The sequence below is a fragment of the Thunnus maccoyii genome, chromosome 8 (genome assembly GCF_910596095.1).
Source record: "Thunnus maccoyii chromosome 8, fThuMac1.1, whole genome shotgun sequence".
NCBI lineage: Eukaryota > Metazoa > Chordata > Actinopteri > Scombriformes > Scombridae > Thunnus > Thunnus maccoyii.
Window position 1 is genome coordinate 6,213,384 of NC_056540.1, and position 19,258 is coordinate 6,232,641.

Sequence of the window (19,258 nt, forward strand, 5' to 3'; positions counted from 1 at the left end):
CCTATTCTAGAAGGCGTGGACCTATTCAGTCGCCTCTCTGTTAGCTCCACTAAATTTATGCTCTTTGACATTTATTTTTTCAATATTAGTTGTAGTTTTTGTGAATAATATCGGACAATGATAACATGACTATGAGTCACTCATCAGGATAGGGAAATGGTCAACTGACCACTTTGTAAACTCTCCTCCTGCTGACCTTTCACACCTATCACCTTTTCTGAGTATGATGTCAGGAGGGCTTTCAAGCATGTGAACACCAAGAAAGCAGCAGGACCAGACAGTATCAGTGGCTGGGTCCTCAAACTGTCTGTCATACCAACGTGCTTCAAGAAGTCCACCATCATTCCTGTGCCAAGAAAGCAAGATCAGCCCGCAGTGCCCAGTGGCACTCACCTTTGTAGGGATGAAGTGCTTTGAATGGCTGATCAAGGATTACATCTCCTCCTCACTACCCAGCACACTGGACCCACTACAGTTTGCCTATGATCCTAACCAATCAACAGAAGACACCATGGCACACATCCTATGCATGTGTGTATGTATTCATATACTATTACTGCATGTTACTAACTTGACTTCTTCCCCAGAGTTCTTTGTTCTTTCTCATCAGCAGGAAACCCCAAGGACCAGGCTCCGGCCCGTGGAACTGATTTGAATTGAATCCTCCACACCAGCCTATCTCACCTGGACAAGAAAGGGAACTCTTTGAGATTACCTCTCATTAACTACAGTTCAGTGTTTAAAACCATAGTTCCCTCCAGGCTCGTCACAAAGCTCAAGGCCCTGAAAAGAGTGGTTTGTTCAGCTGAACATACAGTATGCGGTGCTTTACCCTGCCTAAAGGATATTTACACCAGGGGCTGAGAGAATAAGGCTAGGAGAATCATTAAGGATCCCAACCACGCAGATAACAGCCTTTTTCATAGTATATTAGATTGGCCCATCACCAAGGTCCGTCTCCTCCAGGAAGTTGAATGAGGCAGTGGAAAAGACTGTCCTCCTCCAGGGGCCATGCGCTAGTAACCTCTGACCCCCAAGGGCCAGTACATCAAGTAAGAAATGAGAGGATGGCTTGAAGAAGAAGAGTTTTGTTTTTGTTGTTTTTCCTCCAATCACGCACATACATTTATTAAGAATTCTATTCTATTTAAACTCTTTTTAATGTACAAATTGAAGTAACTGACTGGATGACATTTCACTGTGATTGTGCCTTATATGATTACATGTGACAAATAAACTTGATTGATTGATTGATATAAAAATGTTAATGTTTATATAATACATACATATATAACTCATAATGAAAAAAAATCAGATTCCCAGACGAGATAAATAAATTTGCTCCAGGCGTCCGTTTTGGACTGGGGAACAGAAGCTCTGAATATGACTTATTCATCTATTTGGGTTGAAATTTCATGTAGATGTGATTTTTTTTAATTCATTATGATGAATAGTTTGAAATAAAAAGGCAGGATTTTCCAATTAGATTGTCCCAAGCTGGCCTTTTCATCATCCTTCATCTCTCGTAATTACCATCTCTCTGCCTTTTGCTCCTTATTTTCCTCTCTTCTTCTTTCTCTTTCTCTGTGGTTTTCTTGTATTTCTCGTATCCCTTCATTACCTTCCAATTTCTCAGCACCCCCCTTTTTCTTCTCTCTCTGTCCAGCCCTCTTGCCCCACTGCTTCTTTTCCTTATCTTTTTCTTTCTCTTTTCCATTTGTGCCTCTTTGTTTACTTTACTCAGTTTCTCTGTGTCTTTTTAAAGTCTCCCTCACCCCTCTATTTTCTCTCCACACGCACATACACACACACACACACACACACTCTCTCTTTCTGCCCTTTCACGATTTGGCCTATATGACACCCGACGTTGCATAGAGCCTGCAAATAAGTGTGTGCATGTGTGTGTAAGGCCCGACATAAGTAAAGGCAACAGCCGTCTTTCTCTCCCTCGCTGCTCACTTATATAAATTAAAAACATTAATCAGATTAAGGCTGGAGTGTCAGGTGTGGCGTCGGGCCAGCAACTCCATTTTCCTCCCCAGCGAAGGAGAGAGAGCGAGGGAGGGATGGAGGGAGGGAGAGAAAGAGAGAAAAAACACATTTCAAAGGGCAGGAGGAGAATAAGAAGAGAGAAGAGTGAGCAAAATATAGATAGAGACCCTCTCCTACATGTTGTACAGGCCTATTGGTGGTTTAGTCTTGATGGAGACACAAAAGCCAGTTATGTGGAGCACTATGGTAACACCTGACTAACAATATCTCAAAAGGGAGAAAATAATAACTTGGAGTTTTAAGACTGAGCTTTAAACTCAAAAGGTCAATCTAAAACTTTCTGTTTTCAGTGTATGTGTAGGAGGTGATGAATTTAAATCAAAGAAAAAAAGAAGCAGCTTGGCAGTACGTGTGTAACTGGCTATTGCCCCAAAAATGAATCTGTTGGTTTAATAACATTGTTTAAATGTATTGATCCAGACACCTTACATTAAAAACCACACACTTGTACTTTTATTGCTTGTGGATTCTTCTTACTCTATGAAGAAATAAATAATCTTATTTGTGTGATATGATCTGTAACGGACCAACTCCACCTAACACATTAAAGTGAATACATCATACACATTTCCAGGGCTATATGTATATTCTGACACTCCACTGGAATATCTTGCATGATTTATAGTTCAAAAAACTCCTTATTTATCATACACTGACTGTATCTTATAGTGACGTCGTACCTGCAGGTGGGATCATTTTGATGTAATGCTCCTGACCTGGGGATGATAGCTACTAAAATGGTTACAGGTTCACTGAAATTAAATTAAAAAAAAAAAAAAAAACCTTCCTCTTGTGCTTTGCCAGGTTTACAGCAGTATATGGAAGAGCTATCTGTGCTTGTAAAGGTCAGTGTCAGTGAACATGTCAGAGTTGTCAAACTAAGCAAGAGAAGACAAATATTTGACATGCCAGCCTTTTTGACTGGATGTCACAATGTATCCAAGCTGTGTCGGTTGTATTCTAGAGCCGTGACACACAACAGGAACAAAAAACAAAGCGCCTGATGCCCTGCCTCTGTCAGGTCAGAAAGCTATCGCTCTGACATTGTATAGTCTGAATTTGGAATTACCAAGAGTAAAAGACACAGGAGTCTCTGTGGGTCGCAGGGAGAGACTGATAAAACTGTAGAGAAAATCAGGTTGTGTGTTTCAGTGAGAAACAAAGCACATTTTCAGGATAGCCGTTAATTGCAATGGGTGTGTTTTGAATTAATATAACAAATGTTGCTCAACTCAAGCCAGATGCAAACTTACATTAGGATAAATGTAAAAACATCAGTATCAGCTGGTTGTACACTTGTTTTTTCTGTGTCATACCATTCACATATCTCATTCATTTCAATCAGTTGGATGAGTTATTGGGTGAGCAGTGGGTGGAATAGTGTGAGAGAGAGTGGGTGAGAGGAGAGCTGTGTTGATTGTTGGTGTCCATCTCTAAGCACTAGACTCCTTTTTTTCCATTATCACTCTGCTCTGCCTCCAGTACTTAGATTTGTAGTGGACCCAGCTGGCCTGTTTCAACAACACCAAATCTAACTCTAGAGTTCATGCGGTCCAGACTAATGACTAGATAAGAATAAGTCGATCAACTGGTTTCATTTTGTGACTTAGTCTCCACCCCTAGAGGCTGTGATGTTCATTCCACCTCACAATACAAATGTTTTGGACAAAATGAAGTGATTATTAATGATTTTGCTATTCTTTGAGTCTTACCACTGGCAGGCCAAGAAATATAAAAGGGAAAGGCCTTAGGGTTGCCAAACTTTGTACACATATCACATTGTAATTTGCTCAGAAGATTTCATGACAATGTGCCAATTAGTTTATGCAGTTTCTTGGGTGCAATCATGATATTTTGACCCTGGAGTGGCACAGTGGAGATGTGAAAGATTCATGCTCTTTGAAGAGCAAGTAATTGGAGTAAATGTCACAGCAATTTCCTCATTATATTCTCAAGAGTTTTTGTGTACAAGTGGATATTTGGGCAGTTTGAGGAAAGGGGATCACAAAATGATGGTATTCACCTCATTGTGTTACATTCAGCAATGAAGGTGATAATTCCTCTTTATTTTTATTATTTGTTGTACTGGAGTGTGATATATTGAAATTTATAATATTATTATTTAATATCTATATTTTACAACCCATTTTACATACAAGGTTGGCAAACTATTAGGAACACATTTAAATATAACTCCAGAACAACAGCACTACCCACTATGACCAAAATAATAATCGACAAAAAGTGAAAATTTAGAAGTTTCATACAAAAAGAATTCATGGCAGTGGTGTTGGGTTGGATTGCATTAGATGGTACAGGTGTACCTAATAATGAAAAGTAAAAAAGTGGCCAATAAGTGTATATCAGAAGTGCCTGAAAAGGCAAACAAACATGGACACCTCACATCATCCAGTACGTTGTTCAAGGTAATTAAACCCAAATTTAAACGATAAAACGCCTCACCCTTACACAACCAACACTTAAAATCATACAACTGTCTCAAGTTGTCCAATGAGGTCAAAATCCCATCTCTATCCATTGTCACAGTGCTGGATAACCACATTGAAAGAAGGCCCTGCTTAATACAGAACATCAACCATATCACCCTTAAGGTATCCAAACCTTGTAGCGATGAGAAAACTGCATTGAACTATTTACATGATTTAGAATTCAATTTACCCAAAATGATTTAAATGAAAACTAAGTTACAATGAAAATAAAAATAGAAAATCACAAAAAGTTTTAGTATTCATCACAGTGTACATTGAAGTTGAAGAATGAAATATTATGGCCTATCAGGGTGGCTTTCTTCTAAAACCAAGAAAATACCCAGACCCTGTGTTGAATGAAACATAAAAGTGAACTATTTGTGACTTTGTGGCTCATATACTCTACAACTCCTGTCAGCCCACCCCTCTGTCTCTGCTCTCTGTCTCACTCCATCTGATTTTGTTGCTCTCCATTATCTCTCTCTCTGTCTATTCATTTGAATGTATTTCCTGTTCTTTTCAGTCAAAACTCATAACTCCTAAATCATCAGATCCAACAACAAAAAAAAAAGAAAAACAGAAAAACTGAATGGTGTTCCCACATGAATGCCTCTATCTGCCCTCCAGAGTATGACTGCATATCAATCTCTCTTTTCATCCTGCCGTCTTTTTTGTTGCTGTTTTTTTTCTCCCATTCCATTCAATTCTGTTTCACAAATACTGTAATGTCTTCTCAAAATGAAGAGATGTGTGGGTGAAAGAACACACACACACACACACACCAATATGAATTCACAGACACACATCCAGGCTGCTGCATGTGGTTACACATCACATAGTATGCACACACACACCAAGGGGGTTTTATCAGCAGCTCCAGAGAGACAATAAAAACGAGATAAAAGCAATGATGGGTGGTAATGGAGCAAGAGCCTGACACACACACACACGCACACACACACACACACACACACACACACACACACACACACACACACACACATAGAGCGAAAGAGAGAAGAGAGAGAGAGAGAGAGAGAATCCGTAAAATGCTCTCAGAATCAAACAGCCTCAATAAATCACCATTAATCCAGTTTGTTTTCATGCAACAACTCGAGTGTCACTTCATCGGGAAGAGGAATACTTCCTCTTCCAGTTTAGTCCATTATTCATGTGTTTTACTGATGAAGAGCAGAGAGAAAGGGAGTGAGAGAGAAAGGGGGGGGGGGGGAGAAAAGGCAACTGCCAACAGTAGATACAGCAGTCTGTTAGGGAGCGACGCTTAGATTATGAGAGAGATTTATGAGAAAGGGAGAGTGAGAGAGGAAGAGGAAGTAACAGCATGACAACTCTTCTGTTTCTGAACAACTGTCTATCATTCAATCCATCTAAAGCACATGTTTAAACCATCAACTGTGACATTCATAACTGCAGTTAAGCAGTTGGGTATACATACTGTACTGATAAATAATACAATCGGAAGAAAAACTCCTCCATAGCCACCTTGAACAGAATATTGCTGAGAGGTATGTTTGTTGTCGTAAGATTTAAACATCAGTACACTTTACTTTTGTCAATGACAAAGCTAAATCCAGGTCTGTGGTCCACACCTCTTCTTAAATGGGACATATACGTTTTGTGTTTACCTGTTATTTTTATATTGTTATGATGTCAGATGTCTATGCTAAACATGGTCAAAGGTCTAAAACTTGAGGTGAATACATGCTCCATGCAAGTCACTACCTGATCCATACCGGCTGCGTTCCGTATGCACCCACACGTCTGCCATCTTGGACAGCTAGGTACGGCAACACCACTTGGACAAACCACACCCAGAGCCGCAGTTAAACTGGCCATTTGTTAAGTTTAGTTATGATCAAGATTACATTTGCTAATGATTATTTTGGACGGTGGTGAGTAGTTGCCTGTTGTAGCACAGCATTTTTTTCACTTCATTTCAGTTCAATCCAAAGGGGTTTTATTGGCATGAAAGTTTAAAGAGCAGTAGTGTCAAAGCATCAAATTACAATTCATCAGAATATTTGGACAGTACACAATAACAGTAATATGAACATCAACAGGTGGACCTACTCACATGTTCACAAGCTTGCGTCTGCATGTGCAGAACGGATCGGGCAGCCGGTACAGATCAGGTAGTGACAAGTCTGCTCTGAACACTTCATTTGCAATGTTATCTCTACTTCCTCCTCATGATATCAGATCTTTTATGCATGCCCACAAAGGGTTGTCCATTCCATAGCCTTTGTTGCTAAGGTTGTTCTACCAGATGTTCACGTTGTCATGTTTCAGATCAGATTCAGATTCGAACATGTACTACTACTGTTTGTTTATGTAGCTGCCAGAAGTCTGCTGAGGGGCAGCTTCCTGAAGCTAACAAATCAGAACAGAATGGGCCCATCAGAAGGGGTCCCTAAAGAGACAAGAGCTAAAACGACCTGTTTCAGACAGAGGCTGAACTAAGGACTAAGGTTGCATAAAGGACCAGTATAAGATAAATAAATCATTTTTTGAACTGTGAATCATGCAAAGATATTCCAGTAGATTCCCAGAATATAAAAATAGACCTGGAAATGTACATGATATGTCCCCTTTAAGTCGACTCATACATATGTACAAGTCTGAGCAATTTTTAGACTGAATGAAGAGAACAAAAATGACACCAAGTTAAGATCATGACCAAAAAACAGCGCCCATTCAATATTCTTGGAACTTGGTTTAAAATCTTAAATATTTCTTTATAACAGTTAATATTCAAGACTAACTAAGCAAAAGTCAAAGTTAAAGTTATTAATTAGAAGAATTTGACATTTTGAGAATTACACTCATTCACTTTCTTGCCAAGAGTTGATGAGAAGAGATGTGAGAATCAGTATCACTCACATATAGTACCTCTTTGTTAAAGCTACAGCCAGGAAATGGTTAGCTTATCTTAGATTAAAGACTGGAGACAGGTGAAAGAAGCTAGCCTGTCTCTGTCTGAAGGTAACAAAATCCTCCTACCAGCACCCCTAAAGCTAAGGTTGCCAGACAACCAGCAGAGTCACTGCTCCCAGCCAAGAATAAAAAAACACAACTTTTTTACAAGTTTTTTTTACCTTTCATTTTTTTGTATGAATTAAACAAATTAGATATAACGTGTTTGTTAGTTAGCTTTGGAGGCAGTGTCACATTTACAAGTAATACTAGGTAACAAGCTAGCTCATTGCTAGCTTGCGCACACTAGCAGCTCACCAAATTAGAAAAAGTAACAAAATTAGGAACACAGTCACACCATTCATACAATCCTCATAACTGAATGTTAACCAGGCTTCATGTATCATTGATTGCAATTTTAATTCTGCCAGATAAGAAATGTATGAAGTTGAATGAGCTTTTGGCCATTTTGAACTTGTGTGAGTGCACCTATAGAGGGCTAAGCAGCACGACAGCTTCCTATTAGTCAATGACATGAAAGATCAAAGTTGAAGCGCTGCCTGGATTTACTCTGCTTTACTTAATGTGACATGACAGTTCTGTTCAAATTCACTTAATTCTGTGCAAAGCCATAGAAGTCAAACGTGTTCCTGCTTTAACCCACATTTAATCCAGAAAAATAACTTCCCTGCTAAAAGTTTGATCAAGACTTCCCCCAGTTAAATCTGGTTGAAACACTGTCTTCCTCTGTCTCTCTCCAGTTACAGTGGGAGTTCAGCTGTCTTCCCTCCTTCTTTCTCTTTGTCTACTCTGTAGATGGTAGATATTGCCAGTGTAAAAGAAGTGTTGCCCTCCCACCGGAGTCCATCCATCACAGCCAGGCAAGCTGGCACTAAGCAGCTCCTCGTTTGACATTTACCTCCCCTCGACTTCTCATTTTTCCCTTCCAATCGTTTGATCTTCTCTGTCTCTTTTTTCAGATGAGTCATGCTTTGTATTGTCTTTGCACCTCCCATCCTTTCAGAATTTGCAGTATATGAGGAGATATACAGATATACAGTATACGCCCATATTTGTTCATATACACATATTTTGTATGCACAGGTTAGTTCCATTAGTTTAAGAAGATACAATCATTCTGATTTGAGGAAAGTCCTACATAAATCAACAGATGGATACAAACAATAACTCATTTATTGATCGCTGTGAGTAAACAAATATAGCTACATTTATTTATACAGATATATTTTGCTGCACAACATCCTCACTTCCTGTAAAAGAAGCAAATCCTTCCATTGGTAAGACTCACTGTCACTAAGCATGAATCATAAATCACAGCAAATCTTTTGTTTCACCTATTCCCACAGTCATGTCTAGATGGTAACCCTAGATTTGTGAAACTCTCACAACTTTCACTATCACTTTCTCATAAATCTCTCTCTCTGGTGTGGGTTAAAGTTACTACTTCCTGACAAATCCCCCTTAGCTGAAACTGTTTAATTCTATTTTCATGTGTGATATTTGTATTGTATGCTAAGTATATTTTATTAGAACAAAACAATTCTAATATCATTTGAGAATTTGGAAGTTGAACTAGAGATTAACAAAAAATTATCAATATGTTAAGTATTTGCATTCAGTCAGCGCTTACTTTGATGTTGTTATGATCTATATAGTGTGACGTTGTACAACATAAGAGAAAGATGAGATTAAATATAAAGGAAAGCAGAACAGAGACTATAAGCCTCTTTGTAAATGCAGGTCAGGTCTTTTATTGCCACTGAAACAGCAGGATGAACTATCTGCCTGGTGGTAGGATCGTGCCAGTCACCTGGATTGGTACCAGCTTGAGCAGATATTATACTTAAAGAGTGCACTCTGACTCATCCGACTCTGACTCATCAGACTCTGACAGATCAGACTTCCATCTAGTGTTGCCAACTATTTTCAGCTAAAGCCTGCAGGAAAAGTCACCAGATGTTGCTAGATGATGTCACGCGCTAATTTGCATATCTATGATGTAATTACATACATACAAGATTTTTAAAAAATCTAAAGAAAATGAAGTTAAAGTAAATTGACTGTAACTACTTGTAACATTAGCTATTTTTTTCAAGCAGCTCCTCAACATGCATCTAAATCTACCTCTATTATTAAAAAAAAAAACATTTTATGCAGGCTGTTATATGTATTAACTCTGACTGAAGTATCATGAATAGAGAGATGATCATGCACTGGAATGAAGTCACTATTGTTAACTCTGTCTATTTTGATAAAACAAACTGAGATAGTAAAGTTAAAGCATTTAGAATAAAATCAATGAGGATAAGTGATTGATCATTAGGTACGTGCATTCACAGCTCATTCATGTCTCTGTCTGGCTGATGATTGGTTGACTGAACAAGGTGCTGCTCTGTCCCACCCGCCGAACAGTCAGTCCAGAGAGCCACATTAGTGCTCATTCACTGAAAAATACTGGCCACTCCTATCAAGGAGAGGAGTTATGGTCCATGCAAAAGGTCGCTAGATATTTCGCTAGCCGCTTTTTTGAAAAAAAGCTGCTAAATTGGCAACACTGTCTCCATCTGATTTGACCTCAAAGTTGACTTTGGCCAGTTTTTCTCGATGGTCATCAGACACTGACTTGGGAGTTATTTGAAACTGAGAGAAAAACATAAGGACATATACATATACTTTATACCTTTTTTCTGAACTTTTTCATAACTTAATGTTATGGAGAAACATTTTAAGGTTGCAGTATGATTAGCGAGTTTGTATTATGCTTTTCAGGGATTGTTAAATATTGGTGTATTACTACTGTTGCTTCATTCAAACAGTGGGATTTATTGTATTTTGTTGATTTCCCCGGTAAAAGAATCTGGTTTAAACTCCCTAAGTTCTCATCAGGACTCATTAAGCAGGAAATGGGGATAGAAACATCAGTAACATGGGTATTTGACACACATCACACAGTATCTCATTAACTATGAATGCATGCCTTCCATCTATCTTTTGGGGTTTTTTTTCACAGAAGCTTGATAGACAAACATTAGCATTATTCATTGCATGTAACAGGAACTGATCTGACTTCTGATCTACTGTTTGTATCTTATCTCTATGAATCACACACATTAAAGCCTCTATTCATCCATCCATCCCACTAGCTATATCCATCACATACAGTACATCCTACACCATGTCTCAAAGGCCAGTTGGGTCCATGCATACTGTTAATCAAGAGGGAGACAAGGATCATGGGTCACATATGCACATGTCTACAAACTGACAATATATTTTTGACTCTAAACTCAGCATGCCTTTATATTCAATAAATCATCAAGTTTGAGTATGCGTGGGCCCTATAGATTAAAGAGTCGAGTTGACTGACAGAGAAGACAAGTCCTGAGGAAATACTCATCTGGACTGGCGCCATGTGGCAGGCAAGCTTTCTGTAATTAGGCCCTATGGAGAAACTGGGTTACAGTGTCTTGATTAATTCTCATATTCTCCATTATTGGATTAATCTCTCTGACGTTCCACATGGCACATCTTCCTGTGGGTGTGCTCCAGTATCTCCCATGCTTGGGCCTTCTGCCAAGAGTTGTAATGCTCTTTATGCAAGGGACATGTAGAGTGTGCAACACAGTCACATATTACCTTTTAGCCTGAAATAAGTCACTTCAACATGTGCAAAATGCGGATTGTGTCCATATTGGCGTGCGCTGGTAATGCACACTTTTACATTTACTCCAATTAGTAACAAGTCTCCCCCCTGATTTCAAAAAGCACCGCTAATGTGATTACTGTGTCTTACTTTGCCTGTTTGGTATTGTGCATCTCCCTGTGCTGCTCGGCTCTCCCACGCTGGGCTCTGAGCCAGCTCCTGTACTGTAAAGCTCCACGCTAGCAACATATAGACAGATGGCACCGTATCTTCATTACCCTTCTTGGCGTTTGGCCTTCATAACAGTGCGGGTGGGTATGAGCAACCTGTATCATGCTGTGCCACAGTAGCACGCCTCAGACTCATCAGCTCATTCACTCAAAGTGAAATGACAATTACTTCTCCTTTTGGGCTGCATTTCAAAAATGGCTTATTAAGACAAAAGAATGGATCTCCATTAACCTCCCTGCATGTTAGCATGGCTTATATATACTGTATGCCTCACAAGGCTCTATACATCCTGGGAGGGATAATTGACCTTGACCTTATAATTGCCTCTAATTTAGTAGGAATAATAAAGTGTTAGTGTTCAATTAACTCAAAAGGGCATTTGAAACAATGCTAATGTTGCTAATAAAGCTCCCGTGCATTTAACCTACAGTGATGTTTATGTGGCAGATGGTTCATCCTGATAATTGTGAATAACCTCAGGCTGACTACTTTCTGATCACACATGGGGAAAAAGCATTTAGTGACTCCTACATAATAAATGCATCATATATTAGATGTATAAGTGTCTTGTAAAAAATCCTGATCCTGATTTTGCAACCAGAAGATGAGGAGACATTCCCAATAATATCACAAGGCTCTATTGTCCACTAAATATAAATCCATTCATTCACTGCCAATGAAGCAAATAGGTATTATCTAATGAAAAACATAATGCTGACATTTATGTTCTGGAAAAAAAATATAAAAATCAAATGTCAAGGGCACATGGAGTCTTCTTTGATAAACAAAATGTGGCATTTAAGACAGAAATCATGAGACATGATATTGTCTACTTTTTGTCTTCTCACATTTTTACTATACAAGCTCTAATTTTCAGTACATAAAGTACAGAACTGCAAAAATAAAGGTCATTTTTAATATTCCAGCCCATTTATTTCATCATGATGATAGTGTATCTTCTGTATGAACACTTTTTGTACCCTCATTGCTAAGTGGAGTTAAGTGCTCAGCACTCTGATCCTCTTTTTTAAATGCATTATGGAATTCAATGGTTAGAAAATCCCCAAAATTATCAAGAAAAGAGTCAGTCGGTCAAAGAAACTCCAACTAAAGTCCTTAATGACTCATCTTGTTTCTACAAACTGACCTGACCTGCCAAATTATATTCAGTCTAATTCAGGCAGGTAGGGTCCTGTTATATTTCCACAGATTTTTTTTTTTGTTTGATTGTTTTTTGGACTGAAGTTACTTATAAATTGGTGGTACATCATGCTGCCAGTGTTGGTGTCCTCTCTCTGTATGAGTCTGTTTGGGTTGACTGCACTCTTGACTGGCTCTAATTATCCTTAAGGCTCTTTCGGACCAGACTTCTCTCTTTTTTTATAATACAGTTTTGCATATTGGCTTTGGGAAGGTTTTCCATGGGTTTGCTTCAGATCGGGTCCAAAATTTTGTCCCAGTTGTTTCAGAATATTAATATCTGTTTGATATAGTTCCATATCATTGTGCCCCTACAGCACATGATGTTGAATGCCATGACTTTAAAGACTGGTAGGAGAACTGGTGTGTCTGGATCATGGGTAGAAAATTGCAAATTGCAAATTAGATTATAGTATTCATATAATGTGACCAAACGGTTCCAGCCCAGAGAAAAAATGCATATGCAATGAATAAGGCTGAAGATAAAAAATAACCTCCATGCTACAGTGGTTACAGTTGTTCTCAACATAAGGAATGCCACAATGTCATTCATGCATTGCAATATTTATACTTATATAAAGACAAGAAGGCATCCCTAGACTTTTACAAGTATCCAAAAGTTTAAAAACAATTGATTTATTGCACAGTCAGCTCCCATCTATAATGTCAGATACCGGAGGTGACAAGAATGCAGAATTACGCTTCTGTAAGTTATATTTAAATATTGCATCGAGGAGACAAAAGAGTGGGCCTGATTTTCCCCTTTTAAGTTGATTCTCCCCAATCAACTGTTAAATGTTTAAATCCCCTTTTTCCTCAAGGGGCCATGCATAATTGATGTAGAGTCTTTGCAGGCAGAATCATGTTGTTTTATGCAGGTTGGTAATATAATGAATGTTTGAGATGTAGCTTAGCCAGTGTCATTGCACCCAGTCTCACTGGAGCATTTGGGGTAACAACACATTACAGCCTGAGTGTAATGTGAGTGTAACAGTGTGAGATCAGCAGACTCCACTGCAGCTTTTAAGTGCCTCCTTCAAACTCATGTTTACAAGACGGCCTACAATGTTTTCCTTTTCCATTATAGCATCACTTCATATTTCCTCTTTATATTACTATTCAATTTTACTGTCATTACAGATTTTAATTGTGCTTGTTTTAAGTATCATTTTAGTATTTTTATATCCACATCCATATATTTTGCACTTTTATGTTTTATATTTAAGAGTTTGTTCTTTTATTGGCATTAAATCTGCTTTTTATGAGATCATGTGTTTTATTTGCATCTTATTTGTGTAAATATCTTTTATTTTTATTTCTTTTACATAAATTTCATCTGCATTATATGAGCTTATTTCTTTTATGCACATTTTACTCATTCATATATGAACTTAATTCTTTTATTTTGCATGTATTATTATTATTATTATTATTATTATTATTATTATTATTATTATTACAACTAAAGCAAGTTGTGTCTCTAGCTGAAAACAACTGAGATCAGCAATAATATCTTTATTCCAACTGCAAACTAGCATGGTGGATTTTTTAATTTTTTACTGTACACTGAAAAATATGCAGATGTTTCCATTACTTTGAAAAGACAGCATTTACTCATGATGCAGCGCACTGTCACTTGTCATGAAGTTTGTAGCAGATTGTTCTTGGTCATTATGTGAGTAAGTTTGGTGAATGACAACACAGCGCAAAACTAGTACAACGGCAAAGCAGTTTTTGGGGAATTAATCCTGTTCTTGTGGTACAAACACAAGAAAACTATTGTGTTCCCTGTACACTTCAAAGTGAACATAGCCTCTGGGTAAAGGTTGCACCGCCCCAGTGATCAGAGTGTGGGTGTTCACAGTCCTCAACTGTTATTGGGGTGAATCTAATTTAATTTGAAAAATGTCTAAGAAACGTCCAAAAAATAACAATAAACAATAATTTTAGCAAATATACCATAGAATTAAAGGGGACTGTCACAGTGCTAGTCTGAGCCCTCTTGAGAGTAGGTTGCACTCTGGCCAAACATACACTGCCGCAATTCACAAGGCAAAGGACATGGCTTGGCAAAACATTGCTGACAGATTAAATGCTTGAGTTATGGTGTAGGCAACTTATGAGAACCAATTCACCAACTCACCATTGCCAACTACATAACACAACTACATAATCGGCTACTCTTTGACACTTTTTCCTCGCCTTCTATCTTATGACAAAAACGATGCAAGTGTGAAAGGACACTTGACAGAACTGTCTTTTGGGATTCTGTTTCCGCCCGGTGTAAATTCTTTGACACACAGCTAAATTAATTTACATGTACAGATGTATTTGAGAAGATTATATTTCAAGTGAAGAAGTCTGCCAAGGGGCAGCCTCTGGAAGCCAACCAATCAGAACAGAGTGGGCTTTTTGGGAGGGGGGCCTTAAAGACACACACAGGAGCTAAAACGACCTGTTTCAGACAGACGCTGAACTGAGAGGCTGCATAAAGGGGCAGTATGAGATAAAAAAAAAATCATGCAAAGATGTTCCAGTAGAGCCCCACAATATAAATATAGACCTGGAAATGTGCATGATATGTTACCTTTAATGAATGTCTCATATTGACAACAAAAAATCTGAAAAAATATATATTTCCTGGCAATATTCGGTTTGTTTTGTTTTGGGTTTTTTTTTTTTTAGAAAAAAGTGTTAGCAATACTACCTTTGAAAAGTTGACAACTGACTCTTTTAAAGTCGTTGACATTTTATTGAGTATGCATTTACATTATTCTGTTGAGTAATCCATCTGAAACTAAACCACATCACAGTGTCCACTGGGATTTTTTTCTCTTTTTTGGTGAGGGGGCTTACATACTTCAACAGCATCAAAGATAAGTACAACCAGTTTTTCAACATTATATCACTACTCAAAATGTGCTCCAAGATCACAAAGCAGCTCCCCTCTTAATGATCTACAGCCAATCACAGCAGAATGAAGTTTGAGGTACAATACATGCTTTTTGTTGTACAAAGTTTAAGTTCACTCTAGGTTCATGCTCTTCATGGAGCCAATAGTAAGTAGTAAGACTACACCAGCCCTAAGACAACTTCTGTCTGTTCAAATATGCAGTGATGTGAATATTTTATCCTATGTGGACCTTGTGGTGCACAAAACCCTTTTTCCTAACTTGTTACATAAGTTGGAAAGATGTGTAACCCGCTAAGGCAATGGGTTTTATTCTTCTTTAACAAGGGTTCATTTCAGTATACCTAATCTCTTCTTTCTGTCTCTTCCCTTTCTTCTCTCAGGGGCTTGTAAAGCTTTGAGTCCAATTTCATACACTCTGTTTCCTCCTTTTTATTACCCTTTCTCTCTCTCTCTCCCTCTCACTGTCCCTCCTATCTCTCTCTCCTGACGCCCCCCCCCCCCCCCCCACCCCTTTATCACACAACTTGGCCTTGTGGTAATAACCCAGAATGTCTACAACAAATCATCTCCTCTGTTCCAAAGGTTCACTGTATGATGCACGCTGACCACACGCTCAGGAGCAAATAGTAGAAAATGAGAAACCTAGTGGCTGGAAATTGCTCCGTCTTGTAACCTAGGTAGCATGATGGTGCATCAGTGCAGTAACAGGACAAGTGTGGATTCTCAAAGCTTGCCTTGAAATAGAGATAGTTTGGCTTTTCACAACTGGTAGAAGTGATTTTACTTGTACAGACAGTGAATGGTTTTGAATACATGCCTCACAGGCCTGTTTTTAAAAACCTGCTCATGTCAAGCTACACAAATAGTTCAGTTCTGGTTTGCCACCAATTATTCTTTTCTATATTATTTTTAAAATTTCTGCCTTTATAAGAGAGTTACTGTTTGATAAATTACTATATGCATTTTAACATTTTATTTTGTCAGTAGACAATTGGCCTCAGGAGGGAACATTTTCTAAAATGTTCATATTCTTATACTAAACCTTTCTTTATTTTATTTCTTTCTGTGAGGTTTATTTATACAAGTGTTCCAAGTCTTATTCAACAAACTCTTTCTGATGAATGTCACCTGTTCATGAGTAGTTGCGTGTTTGAGATTTGATCATTTGCATGATTGACGCCCCTAAATTTGCCATATAAGGCTAGATGTTGGGCTCCGTTTGTGGGCAAGTTTCATTCACAAAAATGTTACCAAAGAGCAAAAAGAAGACCTTCACACTGTGGAGCTTCAAGCCCTGTGATCAGAAATCAGCAAATAAATTAGCAGTTGTGTACAGTAGTAGTAAAGGATTTGAAATAATTAGAAAGTATCTTAGTAGAATAAAATTATAATCTGATTTGATCATTTTAAATATGGCCACCAGAGTATTAAAGGAGTACTGTGGAGCTTTCTTATAAACAAACACTTCACTTGTTAACATTCAGTGTTTCTGACTAAAACACATTGTGTGTGTCATCAAGACCTAACAAACAGTTTCAAAGTCAGATTTTGAAAATATTTTTTGTTCTGCAGTGTTACATACATGATTACAAGATTAAGAGCCCATAACAGCCACAATAGCAACTCTGAGATGCTTTACTTGTGCTATATGCTAATGTCATCATGCTAACATGTTCACATTGACAATGTTAAAGGACCAGTGTGTAGGATTTAGTAGCATCTAGCAGTGAGGTTGCATGGGAATGTCATTAGTTTTGCCAGTGTTTGGTCATAAACCAAAGTATTGGATATGTTTTTATTTAACTTGCTGGTGGTACTAGAGATAAAGACAAGGGATCACCACAGTTATTAGGATGCATCCTCTAGGGACCATGTGTGTCCTCATGTACATGCAAGAAGAGCAGTAGATACAAACAAAGTACCCACTTATCAACACATTGTTTTGGCACCTTTAAAGTCCCCACCACTCAAAATGTGTTTTTCTTCTTGTTACTTCAGTTGGATGTTTGAGCTTCTCTGTGCAGAGTGATGGATATGCAGAGTTTGACACTAGAAGGCTGTTTTCATATGCATCTGCTGAAGAAGGAAGGTTTCTCTGTGCTCATTGAAAATCTGAGTTTAAGGAGCGTATCTTCTAGTTTGGGGTCAATCGAGGGCCAGTATACAATATACACAAATGTGATATGGAAACTTGAAGCCTCTAGTGCACAAACACTGAGAATGAACTTTACAGTATAGGAAACATTTTTTGTCCAGCACTTAAAATTTTGAAATGAAACATATTTGTATATTCATAGATTCTGGATTTTTCAATGAGGACGAAGGAGTAGATGTAATTTTATGGATTTTTAACATGGTAACTGAACATTTTTTTTGTGGAAAAACATGTCAGACAATTTGTTATTCTAAGCAGATGATTTTTATATGTCCTAAAGCATATCTGGAAGGGCTCTTTATGCATACATGGACAGCAGGAGTAGCATGATAATAATGTCCACACAGTCCAAGGCTGGTAAAACTACAATAGTGAGGTTTAATATGAGGCACAGTGCAGGTCCCCCATTAAAGCTGGATGAGCCTGCTGTAGGAGGGCCAGTTTCTCCACCCTGCTCTGGCACGTCTGGAGGTAACAGCTGCAGATCATCAGCAGTCAGGTTTAAACTATTTAACTCCAGCCAGCTCAGTCTGTCTTCAGAAAGCAAAGATGTTTGGCAAGTGTAAGCTCCATGAGATGTACGGTAAAGGGCTGGCCAGTGGAAGACTGACCAAGGCTTGATTTCTAGATTGTTTCTCGGAGCACTCACCAGCTAATTTGATGGCTCTTTTGGACTGTCACTGTGCTTTGATCTGTGCTTCATTTCTTGGCTTGCTAATTAACTGGATGCTCCCAGGAACAGATCGCAAGTGGAGGGAGTTGACAACACACTGGCTTATGGACGCATGGACTTGCCAACTGCCGTAGGATCCCCCTGTCTTCCACATTTGTCCCCTGTGTGTCTCCAAAGCTTGTTTTTTTTGTTTTCCAGTTAGACTGGAAGTATAAGCCTAGTGTCACAGTGTGCTACCCTTGTCCATTTCTCTCAAAACCATGTATTTTTAATTGTTACTGAACCAAATATGAATATTTAAAGACTCAAACTGCATGCCTCTATCCACACTGAATTTCAGAAAAAAATAAAAACTGCTTACTTTCAAGGCATCCACAGACTTCAGCAGTCTAACTTTGAACAGACTTAATAACCTTGTCTATATCTATCTATCTATCTATCTATCTATCTATCTATCTATCTATCTATATAAAACATAATATAATGCAGCTAAGGTTATGCAGGCCAAAGGTAACTCAAGGTACTTGGTGAGTTCACACTGATGAAATGCTAAGTGCAAAATTTACAGATACAGAGCCCAAAAGTTGTCATGAAATCTACATCCCTTCATATTCCAAGTTAAATCTTTAATTCAGCATCTTTCAGCTGGGTCCAGACTAATTCAGTTGAAATCCCAAATGTCTGAAAATTACTGTAAAAAGTAGTGACAACTGTAATATACTTATACCTTGTAATCAGGCAATTGGGCTGTACAATCTCACCACATGTACTCAAAGCAGAAATATTGATCCAAGTCCATAACTATCCAGACTCACGTTCTCCAATCTTTTGAACATTCTTCCATTTTAACAATGCTTGATACACCACTCAGAACAAGAGCCACTGCTCCATTACTGTAAGAGCACTTTATCGCTGTCCATGGTGCTGAAACAAGGTAAGGGTC